We start from the raw sequence: 12598 nt of genomic DNA on the forward strand, positions 1-12598 counted from the left end.
ACACTATGGGGCCACACAGGAACCATTGGAGGAAGCGGCATACACACACCTGATGTCCGTGTCACCCTCAGTCCTGCCTTGTTTCTTTTCCCTTCCTCTGCATTTCCATCTGGGAGGCCTGGTAAGTAGGGGTCCCTTGGGAGTGACACTCAGCCTTTCCCTGAAGGAGAGGCACATACTTCAGTAAAAGAAGCCCCCCTATACTTCCTATCTCCTCCTCTGCCATGCTCCCAATTCCTGTCACTCTGCAGTAATTAAGTTGCTGATGTACAGTTGAGGAGGAGGATGACGACGATAAGAGCTGCCATTTATTGTTGCCTACCCCGGGCCAGGTAATTTCCTAGAAGGGCAGTGTGTTCTAATGAAGACCAGCACTCAGGCTGGTGGCATCAGCTTTACTTGGGGAAGCTTATTTAAAAAAAATACAGCTTCCTGGGCCCCACCCCAGATACCGTGATTCAGTAGGTTTGGGGTGGAGCCTGGGAATCTGTACTTTCTAAATGCTTCTCAGAATCACTGGAGAGCTCTGGGGTTAGATGCACCTGGGGATTGAATCCTGCCTCTGCCACTTACTAGCTGTGTGGTTGTGGGCAAGTCTGAGCCTCAGTTTACTCATCTGTAAAAGGGGCTGTCAGAGCCTTTCGTGCAGGATTGCCGTGAGATGCTGTCTGTAATATACCTCTATAGTACGCCATCAGTCAGTGATGGCTATTATAATTTTTTGTAACTCTGGGTTACAAGTAAACAATAACCCTGAACCTTCCCTCCCAGAAGGCTGGTGATGCTCTCAATGGAGTGGAGGACACGGAAGGAAGAGCCAGGAGCAGGGGAAAGCGGTGAAAAGTTTAGAGACGTTTTCCATCCCTAAATTATTCTTGGCTGGTGCAAGAATTTAATGTCACTCAAGGGCCCGAATGGCTTAATTTCCCTAAAGTAGTCACAGCTGAGCTGAAATGGCTGGTGTTTCCTACAAGGGGCTGGTTCAAAGAAGTGCTTTCTTTTTTATCCCTTCCTCACTCCCCTGAAGGGAGATGTCCTAGGCCCTGTGAGCAGAGGGTGACTTTTGCCTTAGAATTTGCCTCTGGGGGTTTGAGGCAGCTGAGGCCACCTGCTGGGCCCAGGGTAGAAGGAGAGGGTGTTGAGAGTCAAGGGTGTCCAGTCCTTCTACCCTCCAGAGATCAGGAAAAGGCCTGAGAGCCTCGTGGGAGAGCAGCCTCCGAGACCCGGAACATGTGATGCTCACCAGGCAGGAAGGAGGCCGGCACGGGAAGCCACAGGGCCAGGAGAGCAGAGAAAGGCAAGAGAAGCCAGTGCAGCAAAAAACCTGTGATAAGAGAATACCCACAAAAGATGGTCTGCTTATTCTGAATGATGTTATGTACAATGTCAACGTCAGAAAAATCCAGTTGAAAGAAAATTGGTGGTGGTAAAGGGAGAAGCAGGGACCCAGGTCTCTGGTTTATGTGGGCTCCGATTCCAAATTTGTTAGTGACTGAACCGTATGATTTTGTACCTGCTGGTAATCTGGATGACAAGGATCCCATCGGAGCCCCCCTTTTTAGTGGAGTGAACTGAAGCCAGAAAGTGGAAGTTTCCAGAGTCACACCACAGGAGAGATCTAGGCAGGACAGGACAGTAGCGTTACCTGCTGGCTTTCTGGAGGCACGAGTTCTAGCCATCTTCTCTCTGTACAAGTCTGTGTCCAAATTTCCTCTTAAAGATTTTATTTTTTCCTTCTTCTCCCCAAAGCCCCCTGGTACATAGTTGTATATTTTTAGTTGTGCGTCCTTCTAGTTGTGGCATGTGGGACGCCCCCTCAGCATGGCCTGATGAGCGGTGCCATGTCCGTGCCCAGGATCTGAACCCGTGAAACCCTGGGCCACCAAAGCGGAGTGCGTGAACCTAACCACTCGGCCATGGGGCCGGCCTCCAAATTTCCTCGTCTTATAAGGACACCAGTCATGTTGGATTAGGACCCTAATGACCTCATTTTAACTTCATCACCTCTGTAAAGACCTTTTGTCTAAATAGGTCACATTCTGAGGTACTGGAGGGAAAGATTTCACTATATGAATTTTGGGGCAGACACAGTTCAGCCTATAAACTTATCAAACCTTCATTGACTATCTTCTTTAACATCATCTCCCAAATCCTTAACCTGGCCTTGAGTGCCCACGTCTCCAATTGTCCCTGTGCCTTAGGATCCCTTGAAGTCCTCTCATCATCTTCTATACATTGCCAGAGAACTGAATTACTCCATATTTTCCACTTACTTGTCAGCCTCAGTCTTTGTGGGAATACCCTTCTTATTTTCCCACATAGAAATTCTCCACCTTTAGGCGACCACCTTCTCCAACCTAATTCCTTCCTCACCAGGAAGCTTCCTGAGCTGGATGTCTTCGAGCTGTACCTCCAGAGCCCCACTCCAGCGCCCCACTCCAGCCTCCTCCAGGCACTCTGTGGGCTGCATCAAAGGAATTCTTTACCTCTCTGGCTTCTGGTTGGGCTCAGCCAATGGGAGGTATCAGCAGGAGGTGGGAGGAGAGAGAGGTTGGGGTATTTATTCCCCTGGTTTCCTCCCCATGGCATCATTGCAGGTTGGCTATTTCCTTCCATGAAGACCACAGCTTCTGTTTCATTGCTTTCTCCACGTTTGCTCTCTGCTTTTCTGATTACCATTCCCTCCCCCAGCCCATTGGTCAAAGGGAGGTAATGGCTCATCACTGTCACTAGGCTTGGGGCGCATCACCATGCCTTGTTGGTTTCCCTTGACTCTATTTACACTCTGTAAATTGAGCCTTCGTTAAACTCTTCTCCAGGACCTGGTGTGAGGGTGCCAGGGTGCCATCTATTTTCTGCCAACATCCTGGCTGATATACTCCCCCAATTTCCCGTCCCACGGGATGTCCACATTCTTCTCTGCATTTTGTTGCATATCTGTCCTAAGCCTCCACTAGCTTCTTGGGACTGGAGCTCACCTTATTAATTCTTTCCTTACCCCTTCTTGTATCCTATCATGCAAGATTGCTCCCAGAGAGCATGGGCCCGGGCAACGTTTGTTGAATGAATGAACTTGAGAGCAGGATTTTCCCAGAGGTTCTAAAAGATGAAGTTGTATTCAGTCAGTTTCCGTCTCTTTGCTGTTTCACCTGCTCTCCAGATGCCTCCGAGTCTTCTCTTTGGTGAGAATAAGATTCTCCCCTTTAACTTTTGTGCCTCAGTCCCAGCCAATTGTTGAAAGAATGCTAAATGGAAGAGTACTAAAAAGAGCTCCTGGCGCTCCCTAGATCCTTTTGTCCCTCAAATTTAGGCATCCCCCTTAATCCCACTGGATTTACCTCACCTGGATCTTACCTCACCTGGAATTTTTCAGCCATCATCTGTATCATTTTAGAACCACTTTATTGGAACTTTAAGACAGTGTTCAGCTGCAATAACCTGTAATTAAAGTCTATAGCCCAGGATTTCTTTCTTAGTCTGATAACCTGCTCAGCTGTCTGTGTTAATAATGCCAAAGACAAATTCTTGGAAAGCAATTGAGATATTGAGGGCTCCTGCCTTTGGTGGAGTAATTAGAAAGCTGGGCAGGCACTGTAAGTGATTGCTTGCCATTATCATGGTTTTATTTTTGGAACAATGGCCTATCCTTCAGACTTTTCTTTTTGTCAGATGTCATCGTGTATTTCTCATTTTAAAGGAGGACACTTGATCATTGACATTGGGAATAAGTTGTCCTAGTCTTTCTTTCCCCTCTCTATGATTTGGCCTTGCTGGAAAGACGGATGTGTGCGCGACCAAATGACGTTGTCAGATAATCTGTTCTTCAAATTTAGGTGATCTAGAGGAAAAAAGCACAATTATGTGAATACAGGTGAAATATTTACATTGTTTGATTTTGCTTCATGTTGCAGAGATGGGAAGGGCAAAGGTATTTGTCGGGACAAGGGGAACCTTGATTATACACAAAGAAAGTGGGTGGGAAGTGAAAGCTGTAGTAAAACCTGCTCTAAACCACCAAGGAGTGTAAAGGACTGAACAGCAAGTACTTTGAAGGATTTCAGAGATAATCTCACTTAGAAAAATGATATATATATATATTTTTTGGCCATTTAGATTTGTTTCCCTCCTGGTTAATGTTTATGGGACGAGATAGCAGGAGGGCTTGCTGGTTTGAGTGTTCCTGATTGATTGATTCTTCTGGGGAATGGTGTTATTTCTTATTTTATTTTTATCAATTGTGGAAAAATATACATAAAATTGACAATTTTAACCATTTTTATGTGTACACTTCAGTGGCATTATTAAGTACATTCACATTGTTGTACAGCCATCACCACCACTCATTTCCAGAAATTTGTCATTATCTGAAATTGAAACTCTGGACCCCTTGAACACTAACTCCCCATTCCCCCTTCTCTCCAGTCCCTGGTAACGACCTTTCTACGTTGTCTCTATGAATCTGACTCCTCTAAGTACCTCATATGAGTGGAATCATACAGTATTTGTCTTTTTGCGCCTGGCTTATTTCACTTACCAGAAAGTCCTCAAGGTTCATCCTTGTTGTAACATGTGTCAGAATTTTTTTCCTTTTTAATGCTGAATAGTATTCCATTGTGTGGATAGACCACATTTTGTTTATCCGTTCATCTGTCAATGGACACTTGGGTTGCATCCATCTTTGGCCATTGTAAATGATACTGCTGTGAACATGGGTGTGTAAACATCTTTTCAAGTCCTTAGTTTCAATTCTTTTGGATATATACCCAGAAATGGAGTTGCTGGATCATATGGTAATGTTATGTTTAATTTTTTGAGGAACTGCCATACCATTTTCCATAGCGGATGCACCATTTCATATTCCCACCAACAGTGCACAAAGGTTCTAGTTTCTCCAGATCCTTGCCAGCACTTGTTATTTTCTGTTTTTTTGACAATAGCCATCCTGATGGGTGTGATGTGGTGGGTGTTATTTCTTTTTAACTCACTTTATTTCTTTATACTGAAGTATTCTTTAGAAAATTACTGATATCATGGCATTCTACCCTTAAATACTTAGATTTGCACCCTGAAAAAGAATATTTTTCTACATAGCCAAAATAATGTGACACCTAAAAAAATGTACAATTCTTTAATACTACCTAATGCCTGGTCATATTCAGATTTCCCAAATTACCCTTTACAGCTGCTTTGTCCAAATCAGGATCCAGTCCAGGACCACACATTGAATCTGTTCTTAATTCTCTCTTTTAATCTAGACATTTCTCAGGACAATGATTTGTAGAGAAGATGGAACCATGTGTCCTGCAGAATATCCCGCTTTATATAATTGTCTGATTGTGTCCTTGTGGTGTCATGTAGCTTCTTCCCTATCTCTTGTAATTTCTGTAAACTGGAAGTTAGATCTAAAGCCTTGGTTAGATTAAGGTTAAATATCATAGTTAGTGGATTAAGGTGATGCCAGCCTGATTCCTCCATTATTCAGTTATGTTGGTCCCTCTTTCCTCCAGAGAATAATCTGGAAGCGAATACGTTGGCCCCTTGCTTCCCTCCATCATTCACTGATGGTTTCAACACCAATTGATCCTTCTTTCTTGTATCAATAATTTTATCAGGAGACGAAAAGGAAGCTTTGAAGTCCATCATCCCTCCCATATGGATTAGCTGGCTTTCTTTTGCAGGACTTTCCCTCATCAGTTGGGGCTACCTTTAAATACAGTTCCTCCTGAAAAGGCAGCATACATGCTTAATTCTTTTTTTTTTTTTTATTAATGTTATGATGGATTACAAGCTTGTGAAATTTCAGTTGTACATTTTTGTTAGTCATGTTGTGGGTACACCACTTCCCCCTCCGTACCCTCCCCCCACCCCCCCTTTTCCCTGGTAACCACCGATCAGATCTCCTTCTCAATATACTAATTTCCACCTATGAGTGGAGTCATATAGAGTTCGTCTTTCTCTGACTGACTTATTTCGCTTAACATAATGCCCTCGACATGCTTAATTCTTTCCCTTTAAATACCAATTTTCAAAGTAAGGAGTTGGTTTTAATGACTGCTTCAGATGGTGACGGATGAGTTTTGTCAGGCTTTTTCTATTTTGAGTGTCATGATAAACTCATGGATTTTCATAGATCCAGGGGGCTTTTAGAGGCAAATTGGCCTGCTGGAGATGAGCCATTTTTAAAGAAAAGCAAGAATGGTAAATGAAGAGCAGCACATGGCAACAGCCAGAGAGTGTGTGTGTGTGTATGTGTGCTCATGTCTGTTCCCCATCCCTACTCCCAGCCACACCAACCTGTCTGCGCTTGCATTTGTCATTTGTCCCAGAGCAGAAGAGCCTATCGGACCCCCGCAGTGACTGTTAGCAGCTCGTTTGAGAGGTGATTCAACTATCTCTTTGGTTTGGTTAGTTTCAACATGCCCCAGGATTTAGGGCCTTCATTTCCTAACCAGATTGCCTTTCAGGAATAGGAACTAAGATCCCTCTAAAGTGATGGCCGATGAAAATAAAAATTTTTTAAAAAATATGCTTTTTTATTGAGGTAAAATTCACCTAACATAAAATTAACCATTTTGCAGTGAACAAGTCAGTGGCAGTTAGTATGTAGTCAGTGTTCTGCAATGATCACCTCTATCTAAGCGCCAAGATATTTATTTTCATCACTCCAGAAAGAAACCCTGTACCCATCAGCAGTCACTCCCCATCCCGCATCTCCTCCCTCCAGCCCCTGGCAACCGCTAATCTACTTTCTGTCTCTATGGATTGACCTATTCTGGACACTTCATATAAATGGAATCATATAGTACGTGGCCTTTTGTGTCTGGCTTCTTGTTCTTAGCATGATGTTTTCAAGGTTTATCCACATTGTAGCATGGATCAGTACTTCATTCCTTTTTATGGCCGAATAACATTCCCTTGTATGGATATGACACATTATGTTTACTCATTCGTCAATGGATGGAAATTGGGTTGTTTCCACATTTTGGCTATTGTGAACAGAGCTGCTATCAATGATGAACATAATTTTATTCCTATTTTGCCTGTTAACTGTCTGCTTTATCATCCCATTTTGAGTAATCTTTGGATTTGGTCTTTTCTTTTGAATCTAAGTTCCACGTAACTTTATACAGACTTGTTTCTCCAAGTTCTTTTTTGAGGATGGTAGAATAGATAATGTGATGGGTGCTCTGGTTAGGAAGGAAACCAAGGGGGAGATGTGGTCTTGTTAAGAGAAATATTTTTAAATTACAAAAGCCCTGTTTGTAGGCTGGAATTATGCTGGCATGTTATGTACTTTTAGCTCCTCATATTTTCTGGAGCCGGGAGTGGGGAGTCGGGGTTGTAAAGTGAACCTATTTGTCTCGTCCGGATTGTCTGAGCACTCAGCCTTAGCCTGGATTTTCGGAGGGAAATGAATAGAGAAGGGAAGTAACTTTCTAAGGTCAGCGAATGAATTGGAAATAGGGTGGGTGATGGAAAAACATTTCTCAAATCACTGCCAGTCACCTGTTAAATTAGTTAATTTTTTAAAAATCCTGTGCACAGCCACAAGTCTTCCAGTGAATGTAAATATTTATTGGTTGATTTTGGTAATGTAAGGAGACAGTATTAGGAGAGGAACCCCCATTTAACAGAAAGCTCGGTCTGTTTAAAAGACCCATATGACAAATGCACGTGGTTTTTAAATGCTTGTGGAATGCCTCTCCAGGGGGAAAATAAAAAGCAATTAAATAACATCAGTAATTTCCTTAACAGAAATCACTGCAGCCCTTGGTCTGTCATTCAGTCACTCTCTGAACCACAGTTTTATCCAGGCAACCCCGGAATCAGTCCTAAGTTGCTATGTAACCCTATGCAAAAATTCTTCTTATTTACATTTTATTAGAAAAATAACTCTCCAAAAGACCTTCTTTTGCCATTAAGGGGGAAAAAACCTATTGAAGAACAGAGAGACAAATGGTAAAATAATAGTAAAATAACTGAAGCATGCATTCTCTATTGCTTGTTAAGCACAAATTATTACTTGCATCAGGAAGGGACCCTGTGCATGCCTGCTCTGTCATTTCTCTTCCCTCCTTAGGGACATGTTTACAAATGGTGTCCACTGGTTCAGGACTCTTTCCCTGCCCAGATCCTTTGGAAATAATGTTTCCAAGCTTTTGCCCAGCCCTTTGTGACTTAAGTAGGAGGAAAGGGGCCACATGCTGAGAGATGCTCGCCTGCAGGAAGCCCAGAGTCCAGGGGCACTACCCAGTCTGCCCTTTTCCCTTCCCGTTCCTGGAAATGAGGATGGCGAGGATGGCTTCCCTCTTCCTCTTCTCTTGACCCCTGCCCTGGGACAGCCTGCAGCACCCTTAGGTGTCTAAATCTGGGCAGAATCTCTTGGCCGATAGGGGTCATTCCTGGTGTCTCATGATCTGATAGACCAGAATATTAAATGACACTCAGAGAAAGCAGGCAAGTGGGTAACGACTGTGACCGAGGGGGACTTGGCTTCCATTTGTTTTTGCTTATTTCCTCACCACTTGGTGTAAGTTCTGGATCCTCCTGGTTCAGGGCAAGCACCAACTGCCTAGGTGGCATGAGTTTCAGGGAGCTCTTACTAAGACTGTAAGCATTGGCTCAGAGAGAGTGTTCAGTTCTTAGGGTCACTCAAAGATGAAGTCAAAGGTACAATGTCAACACTAAATTTTAAGGTGGCAAGTCTACTGGGTGAGGGCTGGCACAATGTATTTTATATACAGTCCAGCACACTGTTAATACAAAACAAATGATGGATAATTGTGTGGACCAGTAAGCTAAAGGAAACTTGATTGTGGGAAGTAGAGGAAGAAGCTCTTTGCAAATGTCAGAAGAGGAATTTTTTTCCTTTTTTGGTGAGTAAGATTAGCCCTGAGCTAACATCTGTGCCAATCTTCCTCTATTTTGTATGTGGGATGCCTCCACAGCATGGCTTAGACGAGCAGTGCCATGTCTGCGCCCAGGATGCAAACCAGGGAAACCCTGGGCTGCCGAAGTGGAGCACACGAACCCAACAACCCGGCCATGGGGCCGGCCCCCAGAAGAGGAATTTTTAAGAGGTGTTAGGATAGTGGCTGCCAGGAGCCTTCTTAGCATTTAGAGAGGACCCACCGCATCATCATGTCTTAATCCTGGCTTCCCACTTCCATGGTTGGCCCCTGACAGATCAATCAGACAGCAGTTTGGTTATCAAAACCATACCTACCTGCCTTGAAATTGAATTTGAACCAAGAATACAGAATTTGCAAAATTTAGTATGAAACACGTAAGCCTGAGTTTTTCACTTGGATTATTATGCAGGTCTCATTTAGCATCCTTGTCTCTTGTCGCAGGCATGAGGCTTTGGAGTGGTGCGATTAACAGCCCAGGCTCCAGGCTCCAACTGCCTATGGGTTCAGATCCAGGTCCTTTCATTTCCTAGCAGCAGTGTGCCTCAGTTTCCTTGTCTGTAAAATGGGTGAACAATGGTACATACCTCACAGGGCTGGTAAAAGAATAAATGAGATAATGTCTACAGCACACTTAGTGCTGGGTCTTGCCCTTCAACCAAGCTTAGTAAATATTAGCTGCTGAAATTGCCTAGGTCCCTGGAGGAGGTCTCCGGCTTGAGCGCTACTTCATAATTTTCTTGGGGCCTCTATTTCTTCACTTGTGAAGTGAGGGGCTCTGGTGAGGCCCCTTCTAGCTCAGAAATGATATGACGGAAGGAAGGAAGTTTGTGTTAGCTACAGCTTCTGTTTATCAACACTTTCCCTTTCTCTTCTTTGAGCCATGATAAATGAAAACTGTCTTTTTACTTCCTTAAATACAGAAGTGAGCTTTTGAGAGTTCTCAAAATCAGCTCAAAGACAAGTCTAAATAATCTTGCATTCCTGATATGTAATGGGAGAGACCTTTAAGAAAAAGCCCTGCTTCCATACCTCTCTCTTGATGCATTATATTATTTGGGTATCTCTGTATGCTTCCAGTTTTGATCAATTACAATGAAGTGAAAGCATGGTTAGCATTTTATCAGTGCCCCCCCCCCCCCCCCGCCCCTTTCTTTTAAGAGGCTTCCTACAGGGTAGTGTGGCCCCTAAGAGGTCATCAGATGCAGATTTCAGTCTATCAAGGTAGCTTTTTAAAGGTTGAGACCTCTGGGGGTGGAGGGGGGCAGTATTCTTTTGCTTTTTGTCTTTGTCGTTAACCTTGAGTGGATTGTGAAAAATGTAAGAAGGGAAGAAGGAAACTCAGAGGAGAGACGTTTCAGTAAAGAGCAGGTCTGCTGGGATTTTTTTCCCATCGTTGTCAGTCGGTGTATAAATTTCAGACAGACTTTAAAAATCCACTCAGGAAAACTGACATCCCCGTTTGTTCACTCCTGCTAGAAGCCTCCTGATTTTTATTTACAAGGTTCCTGCCACACATTCTGCCTTCCTTGAAAGCCCAGGCCATGACCTGCCTGTGGGTCCCTTCTGTTCTCACAGTGGATTTCATGGCCAGTGGCCTGGGCATGAATAACAGTTGGATGACATCACAGAGTTGATCACCAGATTTCACAGCTAATGAGCTTTTTCTTGGGAAAGCCTCAGATCTCTTTACAGAAGGTTACCCATCCCTGGTTTGGGCAAACCTTCCCATTTTATAGATGAAGAAATGAGCAGGTACAGATATGCCTGTTTAGTGTCACCTTGGACATTCTTAGTTAGATGATGTATATGCCAGCTGCTCAGCTAAGTAACCCTGCTCCTTAGCTTGAGTTTAGCTGTGGTTTTGATGCTTATAACAGCATTGATCACTCTAGCTAATGGTCACTGACCTCCTCCTTCCCACTAAGGGCTGCTGGCATAAGTGCCCCATAGACATTATTTTTTATAATGAATCTCAGTCTGGATTTCCAGTAACAATTTTCTGCAGGAGTGGGCTGCTTTTGGAGTAATAAGCATTAGGAACCTTTACAGTTTAAGAATTTAGAAACCCACACCTTCTGGGCCAGGCACGGGTACTGCCAGTCTCCTAGGAGAACTGAGTTCTGGCCTGCAGCGCCCTCACCCTTACTGAGATCAGCTCCCGGGCACCGCAGGAAGAGGGGTTCCTGTCCAAGAGTGTGGGGCACCCACCTTAGGGCAGAGTGTTGAAAATTCAGGGCGTTCTCCTTGGCAGCCTCCAAGTCAGGCAGCTCGATCGGAACTCCGGCCTGCACCACCCCACGTTTTACGCTGACTCCCTCTCTACCTGGAAAGGCAAACGAGAGGGCAGAGAGGGCAGCGTCAGGGGATCGCCCAAGCCAACTGCCCGCGTCCGGGGGAACTGGGCCACTGACCGTATCCCGGGTTCGCCGGCATCAGGTCCCGGTCCCAGGGCTTGTGCAAACCCGGGAACCCGTGTGCCCGCTTCCTGGGGCACAAGGACCTGTACCCGGCGTCGCGTGCAGGGCTGCCCGCCGTGGCCTCTGCGCCCCGGGGCCCCCGCGAGACGCCCCGCAGGACCACACAAAAGACCCCACCCCAGGTCGAGCGTGCATTTCCTGTTCGAGCGGCGGCGGCGTGCAGCCACCCATGTGCATCCCGCGGCGCGCGGGCCGGGCGGGGCGCGGGGCACGCCCCCACGCAGCCCCAGTCCCCGCGCGCCGGCCGCGAGGGGCCGCCCTCGCCGGGCCCGCCCCCGTGTCACCGCAGGCCGGGCTCCCTTTGTGTGCGGCCCGAGCGCCGCGGCCGCGCCATTGGCCCGCCGGCCCGGGGGGCCAGCCCCTTCCTGGCTCGCCTCATGCATATGCATAAGCCCCCCGGCCCTCCCCGCGCCGGCCCCTCCCCGCCCCCTCCCGCGCGGGCGTGCGAGGCGCGCGGCGCGGCTCCCTCCTCGCGGCAGCGGGAGCCCGAGCCCGAGCCCGAGCCCGAGCCAGGGCGAGCCGAGCCTGCTCCGGGCGGGCGGCGGCGGCGGCGGCGCCGCTCCAGCCATGTCAGCGCGCTCGAGCTTGGGCCCACCATGAGCCATGGCCATGTCCGTGAGCGCCGAGGACGACGACTATGAATCGGAGCCGGACCAGGTCGGCGGCCCGGGGTGGGGCTGAGGGAGGGACCCGCCGCCCGCCCGACCTCCCGAGCGACCGACTGACGCGCCCCGGGCGGCCGCGACGCCGCCGCCGCCGCGATGAGGAGAAAGTTTTGCAGCCGCCGCCGGCGGGGCCGCCAGGGCCGGGCCCGAGCGGGGCGCGGAGGAGCGCGGCAGGCCGGCGGGCGCCGCGGGCCCCGCAGCCGACCCGGGCAGGGGGCGTGTGCGGGCGGCCGCGCGAGGGTGGCCGGCCGTGCCGCGGGGACAATGTGGGCCTCGCCGTCGGGCGGGCCCTGCCGGCGCGGGCCACGGCCGGCGGGCAAGTTGCGGGTGCCGGCGCGGGCGGCCGGGGCGCGCCGCGCCCTCCCCTCGCGCCCTCGCCGCGGCCCACGCGCGCGCCGGGCGCACCCGGACCCGGGGCCGGCGCCGCCTCGCTTTCCGTCGGCGAAGTTGCACCGGGACCCCTGGCGTCTGGGCCGGAGGGCGCCCGGGGCCCGTGGGCCCGACGGCCCGAGCTTTTGTCTGGGCGCCGCGCGCCCGCCGTGGG

General features: G+C 47.9%; 1 protein-coding gene and 1 long non-coding RNA gene across 14 annotated transcripts in view; one reads left to right on the forward strand and one right to left on the reverse strand.

Annotated features, from left to right (window-relative positions):
• KDM2B (lysine demethylase 2B) overlaps positions 1-12598 on the forward strand; it is a 118658-nt gene that overhangs the window by 75592 nt on the left and 30468 nt on the right. The window lies entirely within an intron of this gene.
• Positions 3851-11988, reverse strand: LOC123288100 (uncharacterized). The gene is made up of 3 exons (XR_006531637.2): positions 11324-11988; positions 11121-11235; positions 3851-9467 (listed from the first exon to the last, which is right to left on the reverse strand). It is a non-coding gene; the product is annotated as an uncharacterized lncRNA (long non-coding RNA).

Source organism: Equus asinus, chromosome 8 (assembly GCF_041296235.1).
Source record: "Equus asinus isolate D_3611 breed Donkey chromosome 8, EquAss-T2T_v2, whole genome shotgun sequence".
In the NCBI taxonomy this organism is placed as follows: Eukaryota; Metazoa; Chordata; class Mammalia; order Perissodactyla; family Equidae; genus Equus; species Equus asinus.